This window comes from Dasypus novemcinctus, chromosome 18, assembly GCF_030445035.2.
Source record: "Dasypus novemcinctus isolate mDasNov1 chromosome 18, mDasNov1.1.hap2, whole genome shotgun sequence".
Taxonomy (NCBI): domain Eukaryota; kingdom Metazoa; phylum Chordata; class Mammalia; order Cingulata; family Dasypodidae; genus Dasypus; species Dasypus novemcinctus.
Genome location: NC_080690.1, coordinates 52,651,173 through 52,659,531, shown reverse-complemented (window position 1 = coordinate 52,659,531; position 8,359 = coordinate 52,651,173).

Below are 8,359 nucleotides of genomic sequence, written 5' to 3'. Positions count from 1 at the left end.
CACATGAAATAAAAGGGCTGTTGGTTTAATTCTTGCTGGAAGAGGGTTCAGACCTGGTTTTGGATATGAAGGACATGTCATCCACAACCTCAGTGCCACTCTTGAAGTCATAGCTCAAGAAACGGGGCAAGCCTTGCAAGGACTACCTACCTCAATTCTCTTGCACCCATAACTATGGACAATTGATTAGCTTTAGCTTACTTACTGACAGAAGGAGGTGTCTGTGCTGTTACCAATACATCCTGTTGTACTTGGATTAACGTTACTGGGCAAGTTGAGACCAACATCTAGGAAATCTTTAAACAAGTCAAATGGATTCACAGCATAAACCAGCAACCAAGAGACTTATGAGAGTAAGTTAAGGGGTTTCTATTAGGTTGGTGAGAAAGTAATTGTGGTTTTGCATTGGTGAAATTTGCTGTTTGATATTGGCATACATTCTTAATGTGGTTATGTTATACATTACTTTAGTGTGCATTTCTCACTTTATGTTTTTTGGCTAATGACTTATTACTTGCTGTTTATTTTGTTTTCTTTTTAGACTACGGAAATGATGTTAGACAAAAAGCAAATTCAAGTGATTTTCTTATTTGAATTCAGAATGGGTTGTAGAGCAGTGGCGACAATTCACAACATCAACAACGCATCTGGCCCAGGAACTGCTAATGAACCTAGAGTGCAGTGGTGGTTCAAGAAGTTTTGCAAAGGAGACAAAAGCCTTGAAGATGAGGAGCATAGTGGCCAGCCATTGGAAGTTGACAACGACCAATTGAGAGCAATCATCGAAGCTGATCCTCTTAAACTACACAAGAAGTTGTTGAAGAACTCAACATTGACCAGTTCTATGGTCATTTGGCATTTGAAGGAAATTGGAAAGGTGAAAAACTCAGTAAGTGGGTGCCTCATAAGCTACCAAAAATTAAAAAAAATAATTTTGAAGTGTAGTCTTCTCTTATGCTACACAGCAAAGCACCATTTCTCAATTGGATTGTGACGAGTGATGAAAAGTGGATTTTATATGACAACCAGTGACAACAAGCTCAGTGGTTGGACTGAGAAGCTCCAAAGCACTTCCCAAAGCCCAACATGCACCAAAAAAAAGGTTATTGGTCACTGTTTGGTGATCTGCTGCTGGTCTGATCCACTACAGCTTTCGGAATCCTGGCAAAACCATTATATCTGAGAAGTATGTTCACCAAACAATGAGATGCACTGAAATGTGCAACGCCTGCAGCCAGCACTACTCAACAGAAAGGGCCCAATTCTTCTCGACAACACCCGACTGCACGTCACACAACACATGCTTCAAAAGTTGAACGAATTGGGCTATAAAGTTTTGCCTCATCTGCCATATTCACATGATCTCTCACAGACTACCACTTCTTCAAAGCATTTCGACAACCTTTTGCAGGGAAAACACTTCCACAATCAGCAGGATGTAGAAAATGCTTTCCAAGAGTTCATCAACTCCTGAAGCATGGATTTTTATGCTATGGGAATAAACTTACTTCTCAATGGCAAAAATGTGTTGTTTGTAATGGTTCCTATTTTGATTAATAAAGAGGTATTTGAGCCTAGTTATAATGATTTAAAATTCATGGTCTGAAACTGCAATTCTTTTTTTTTTTTTAATTTTAAAATTAATTTATTTCTCTTCCTTCCTCCATCCCCCCCTGCCCAGTTGTCTGCTCTCTCTGTCCATTTGCTGTGTTTTCTTCTGTGTCCGCTTGCATTCTTGTCAGTGGCACTGGGAACCTGTGTCTCTTTTTGTTGTGTCATCTTGCTGCATCAGCTCTCCGTGTGTGAGGCACCACTCCTGGACAGGCTGCACTTTTTTTGCGCTGGGCAGCTTTCCTTATGGGGCGCTCTCCTTGCGTGTGGGGCTCCCCTACACGGGGGACAGCCCTGCGTGGCAAGGCACTCCTTGTGCACATCAGCATTGTGTGTGGGCCAGCTCATCACATGGGTCCAAAGGCCCTGGGTTTGAACCCTGGACCTCCCATGTGGTAGTTGGATGCTCTATCCATTGAGCCAAATCCGCTTCCCTGCAATTCCTTTTGCACCAACTTAATACCTAATACCTCTCAGTTGTATTCCCTAGTCTTGCTGCTGGTCATGCGAATCATCATCCTTCTCCTTGGATCTGTTTTCATCTGCAGCATCCCCAACTTTGTCACACAGTGCCTCAAAGCCACCAAACTCTTTCTCCTGACCCCTGTAGCTTTAGAGTATCAGTCAGTAGAGTCCCAAACTAGTCAAACTTGGCCTTCAGGAAGTCAAAGAACTCCCTTGACCAAAAGCAAGGAATGTGAAATTGGAATGACAAATGATCTTACTAACCATCTTGATTTGCTTGAGCTTCCATTTTATCCAGGGAATTATAAAGACAAAATGGTGGTTAACCGAAGCAGACTGACATACCAATGATCCTTTGAGGTGATGATAAAGATCCCTGCCCTGCCGGGGAGTGGGGAAAAGAACTGTAACAAAGAATTCAAGCTGACACATTCTGTTTGTTAATTAATGAACTGGGCCTCAAGGACACACTGCCCAAACAATCCACAGTCCCCATAGTCCACACAGCTCATGGAAGACATATACTAACCATAAATCACGTCCCCTTTATGCCTCCCCATTACCGCACACCTTTCCTTTGTTTCAAGAAGCCATATAAGCTGCTTCCCCAACTCACCCCTTCGAGCAGAAACCTCTTTGGGTGCTGCTTCTGCATTAACGCAATTTTAGCTCAATAAACTTGCCCTGTACCCCCCTTTTTAAAGCCTGTTTATTTTTTCCTTTATTAATTTTTTAACGTTACATTAAAAAAATATGAGGTTCCCATATACTCCCCAATCCCCTCACCCCACTCCTCCCATATCAACACCCCCCCACCCCCCCCGCCCCGCCACGGCACACTCACTGCACTTGGCGATCACACCCCGGAGCACCGCCGCACCACATGGATAACAGTCCACATTGTAGTTTATGCTCTCCCCCAGTCCACCCAGTGGGTTATGGCAGGATACATAATGTCCAGCATCTGTCCCTGCAACATCATTCAGGACAACTCCAAGACCCAAAAACGCCCCCCACATCACATCTCTTCTTCCCTCTCCCTGCCTCCAGCAACTACTGTGGCCATTTTCTCCACATCAATGCTACAATTCCTTCCATTACTAGTCACAATAGTTCCATAGTAGAATACCAGTAAGTCCACTCTAATCCATATTTTATTCCTCCATCCTGGGGACCCTGGGATGGTGATGTCCCACTCCATCTCTATATCGAGAGGGGGTATAGATTCCACATGGCTGATGGATGCAATTCTCCTGCTTGCAGTTGTAGGCACTCTTGGTTCCCTAGTGTGGTGGTTGACCTTCTTCACCTCCCTGTTAGCAGGCCTGGGTAAGTCCAATGACCCAGAGGGTAAGAGTTGCAAGACTGCTGAGGCTCAGGGCCCAGCTGGCATATGGACAGTCCAAAGATTCAAGTCTCCTGAGTATACACCAACCCTAGTGCCAACCACAGGTTCAGTAAATGTGACAGAAGAGGCATGTAGAAAGGTGTAGAGGGAAACGGACTTTGGCCCAGTGGTTAGGGCGTCCGTCTACCATATGGGAGGTCCGCGGTTCAAACCCCGGGCCTCCTTGACCCGTGTGGAGCTGGCCATGCGCAGTGCTGATGCGCGCAAGGAGTGCTGTGCTACGCAAGGGTGTCCCCCGCGTGGGGGAGCCCCACGCGCAAGGAGTGCGCCCGTGAGGAAAGCCGCCCAGCGTGAAAAGAAAGAGCAGCCTGCCCAGGAATGGCGCCGCCCACACTTCCCGTGCCGCTGACGACAACAGAAGCGGACAAAGAAACAAGACGTAGCAAATAGACACCAAGAACAGACAACCAGGGGAGGGGGGGGGAATTAAATAAATAAATAAATAAATAAATCTCTCTGAAAAAAAAAAAAGGACTCAGAACCATAAACTTTAAAAAAAAAGAAAAAAAAAAGAAAGGTGTAGAAAGGTCACCTCTGAGTCCAACTCCATCATACTCAGGAACACAATTTCCAAAGTAGGGCCAAATGACACAGCACTGAATTCCAGAGCCATTTGCCATGACCATAGAACCTTGGGTCTCCACAACCCTCAGGACAACCAGTACCTGGGGTAGTATCTACTTTGGCTGTCTCTGGGGTCCTGCTGAGGTGTGCATAAGCACAATGTCTCTAAGCCTGCTTATTTTCAGCACAATACCTATAAGGCCTTCAAGTACAGGTGTCAAGAAATCAGACTGGGGGAAACGGACTTTGGCCCAGTGGTTAGGGCGTCCGTCTACCATATGGGAGGTCCGCGGTTCAAACCCCGGGCCTTCTTGACCCGTGTGGAGCTGGCCATGCGCAGTGCTGATGCGCGCAAGGAGTGCCGTGCCACGCAAGGGTGTCCCCCGCGTGGGGGAGCCCCACGCGCAAGGAGTGCTCCTGTGAGGAAAGCCGCCCAGCGTGAAAAGAAAGAGCAGCCTGCCCAGGAATGGCACCGCCCACACTTCCCCTGCCGCTGACGACAACAGAAGCGGACAAAGAAACAAGACACAGCAAATAGACACCAAGAACAGACAACCAGGGAAGGGGGGGAAATAAAATAAATAAATAAATCTTTAAAAAAAAAAAAAAAAAGAAATCAGACTGGGATTAGGAAGAGATTTGTATTAAATATGTGCATTTGTGAATACACTGACTGTAAGACAAGAGTGTTTTAAGAAAAAGGTGGTGAACTGCAAGGAATGCTTCTGTAAGATAAGAGGCAAACTGCAAAATGGCCACTGGAGATCATAGGTGACTTTACCAAGAACTGTTTTAATGGTTGAGAGATGAAAGAGAATTAGGAAGCATGACAGTTAAAGACTTAGCCAGGGCCTGGTAGGATGTGGGATTCAAGAATAATTTGTTTTTATTTATTTATTAAGATTTATTTATTTATTCCCCTCCCTGCCCCAGTTGTCTGTTCTCTGTGTCTATTTGCTGCGTGTTCTTCTTTGTCTGCTTCTGTTGTAATCAGCAGCACGAGAATCTGTGTTTCTTTTTGTTGCGTCATCTTGTTGTGTCAGCTCTCCATGTGTGCGGCGCCATTCCTGGGCAGGCTTCACTTTCTTTTCCCACTGGGCGGCTCTCCTTATAGGGTGCACTCCTTGTGTGTGGGGCTCCCCTACGCAGGGGACACCCCTGTGTGGCAGGGCACTCCTTGAGCACATCAGTGCTGCACATGGACCAGCTCCACACAGGTCAAGGAGGCCTGGGGTTTGAACTGTGGACCTCCCGTGTGGTAGACAGACACCCTAACCACTGGGCCAAGTCCACTTCCTGAATAATTTTTTTTTAAAGGAGAGTTTGTTGGGGAGCCAATGTGGCTCAGTGGTTGAGCACCAGCTTTCCACATACAAGGTCAGGGTTCAATCCCTGGCCCTGGTACCTCAAAAAAAAAAAAAAAAAAAAGGGAAGAGGATGTGGCTCAAGTGATTGAGCTCCCACCTGCCACACAGGAGGTCCTGGGTTCAGTTCCCTGTGCCTCCTAAAGAAGATGAGCAAGGCAGCAAGCTGGCACAACAGGCTGGCATGGCGAGCTGACCCAAGATGATGGAACAAGAGACACAAGGAGGAAACATAATGAGAGACACAACAAATCAGGGAGCAGAGGTGGCTCATGCAATTAGGTGCCTCCCTCCCACTTGGGAGGTCCCAGATTCAGTTACAGGTGCCTCCTAAAAAAAGGAACACAGACACAGCAAGTGCAAACAACAAGAAGGTGGGGGAAAATAAATAAATAATAAATCTTAAAAAAAAGAGTTTATAACATAATTAAATGCTAATGGAAAGGATTCCTTATTGAGGAAGAAGTTGTACAGGCAGAAGTTAATCAATAATGTAAGTCTGGGAATGGTGGGAGAGTTAGGGAGCCAGAACACAAGCACAGTTGTTGATAGGTGGACTCTGCGTCCTTTTAAACAAGGCCACCAGGAGAGGCTGGGTGTAGATGAGGTTGGTTTGGAGAGAGGCTGGTAGAGTTGTTCGAGACAACTCCCATCCAATGGCCGCTACTTATCTTTGAAATAGATGGCAAGGACATTTGCTGACCAGAGAGAGAGGTGATTACAGAAATGAACTCAGTTTTGTTGGCATGTTGAGGGCCCAGTAGAAGCTGGAAATCAGAATTAGTGGTACTAATTTCTCAACTGTGATTCTCTCCTACAGGACTCAACCCTCTGTGTGAAGACTTTTACACCGTATGGGTAGGTGGATGCTTTTAGGATTGAAGTTTTCAGGCAGAAGTAAGGGAGTTTAAGGAATTGGTAAAATAATGATGGTCATGGAGTCTAGGTTGTTTGGAAATGGTGGGGGCAGCAAAAGGAGAGGGCTGATGAATCCATAGAAACCAGAATGATCTCCGATTTGGAAGTGTGCCATGAGGCTGACAACAGTTGCTGAGCAGGGAACTAGTTAGGTCGTTTCTTGTTTTTTAAAAGTTGTTTCTTGAGCAAGCCAACTGGAATGTAAAGAGTTGGGTGTTTAAGTCTGTAATTTGGAGGTGAGGCAATTAAGGTGGATGAACAAGGTATAGTGGCCAAGACTTTGAGTGGGAGGGATTGAGAGGAAAAGGTCACAGGACAAGAAATAGGAGTTAGAATGTGGAATAGTGTGCAAAAGTTAACATAGCATGTTTGTTTGACTGCTATCTTTTAAAACTCCTGCTTACAAGATTGGCCCTGGGCTGGCATGTGGGAACTTGGACTTTGGGAAGGTTCCCACCATTCCCAAAATGCACCCAACTGGGTGAGAACAGTCGATTCGACAAATGGTGCTGGGAGAACTGCATATCCATATCTAAAAGAAAGAAAAAGGACCCCTATCTCACATCGCATATAAAAATTAACTCAAAATGGATCAATGACCTAAATATAAAAGCTAGAACCATAAAACTCCTAGAAGAAAGTGTAAGGAAACATCTTTAAGATCTTTGTGGTAGGTGGTGGTTTTTTAAACCTTGCACCCCAAAAGCATGAACAATGAAAGAAAACAATAGATAAACAAAATCAAACACCTTCATGCTTCAAATGATTTTGTTAACAAGGTGAAATGGCAGCCTACTCAATGGGAGAAAATCTTTGGAAAACACATATCCAGTAAGAGTTTGGTTTCTACGTTATATAGAGATGACCCAATTCAGTGATAAAAAGACAAGCAGCCCAATTTAAATATGGCAAAAGACTTGAATAGATATTTTTCCAAAGACGAAATAAAAACGGCCAAAAAACACATGAAAAGATGCTCAAAATCACTAGCTATTAGGGAAATGCAGATCAAAACAATGAAATATTGGAAAGCGGACTTCGCCCAGTGGATAGGGCGTCCGTCTACCACATGGGAGGTCCGCAGTTCAAACCCTGGGCCCCCTTGATCCATGTGGAGCTGGCCCATGCGCAGTGCTGATGCACACAAGGAGTGCCCTGCCACGCAGGGGTGCCCCCGTGTAGGGGAGCCCCACGATCAAGGAGTGCGCCCCATAAGGAGAGCCACCCAGCACTGAAAGAAAGTGCAGCCTGCCCAGGAATGGCGCCACACACACGGAGAGCTAATGCAGCAAGATGACGCAACAAAACGAAACACAAATTCCCATGCCGCTGACAATGTCAGAAGGGGAGAAAGAGAAGAACATGCACCAAATGGACACAGAGAACAGACAACTGGGGTGGGGGCGGGGGGGGAGGGGAATGGAAGGGGAGAGAAATAAAATAAATCTTTAAAAACAACAATGAAATACCATCTTTTGCCTTACAGGATGGCTGTTATTATTTTTCTAAAGATTTTTTAAAAAAATGTATTTCTCTCCCCTTCCCTCCACCCCAGTTGTCTGTTGTGTGTGTTCTTCTGTGACTGCTTCTATCCTTATCAGTGGCACCGGGAATCTGTGTTTCTTTTTATTGCGTCATCTTGTTGTTGTATCAGCTCTCCCTATGTGCAGCGCCATTCCTGGGCAGGCTGAACTTCTTTCGTGCTGGGTGGTTCTACTTACGGGGCGCACTCCTTGCGCGTGGGGCTCCCCTACGCGGGGACATCCCTGTGTGGCAGGGCACTCCTTGTGTGCATCAGCACTGCGCATGGGCCAGCTCCACACGGGTCAAGGAAGGTTTGAACTGCGGACCTCCCATGTGGTAGGCAGACGCCCTATCCGTTGGGCCAAGTCCGCTTCGCGAGAATGGCCATTATTAACAAAACAGAAAACTACAAGTGCTGGAGAGGATGTAGAGAAATAGGAACACTCCTTCATTGTTGGTGGGAATGTAGAATGGTGCAGCCTCTGTGGAAGAGTCTGGCAGTTCC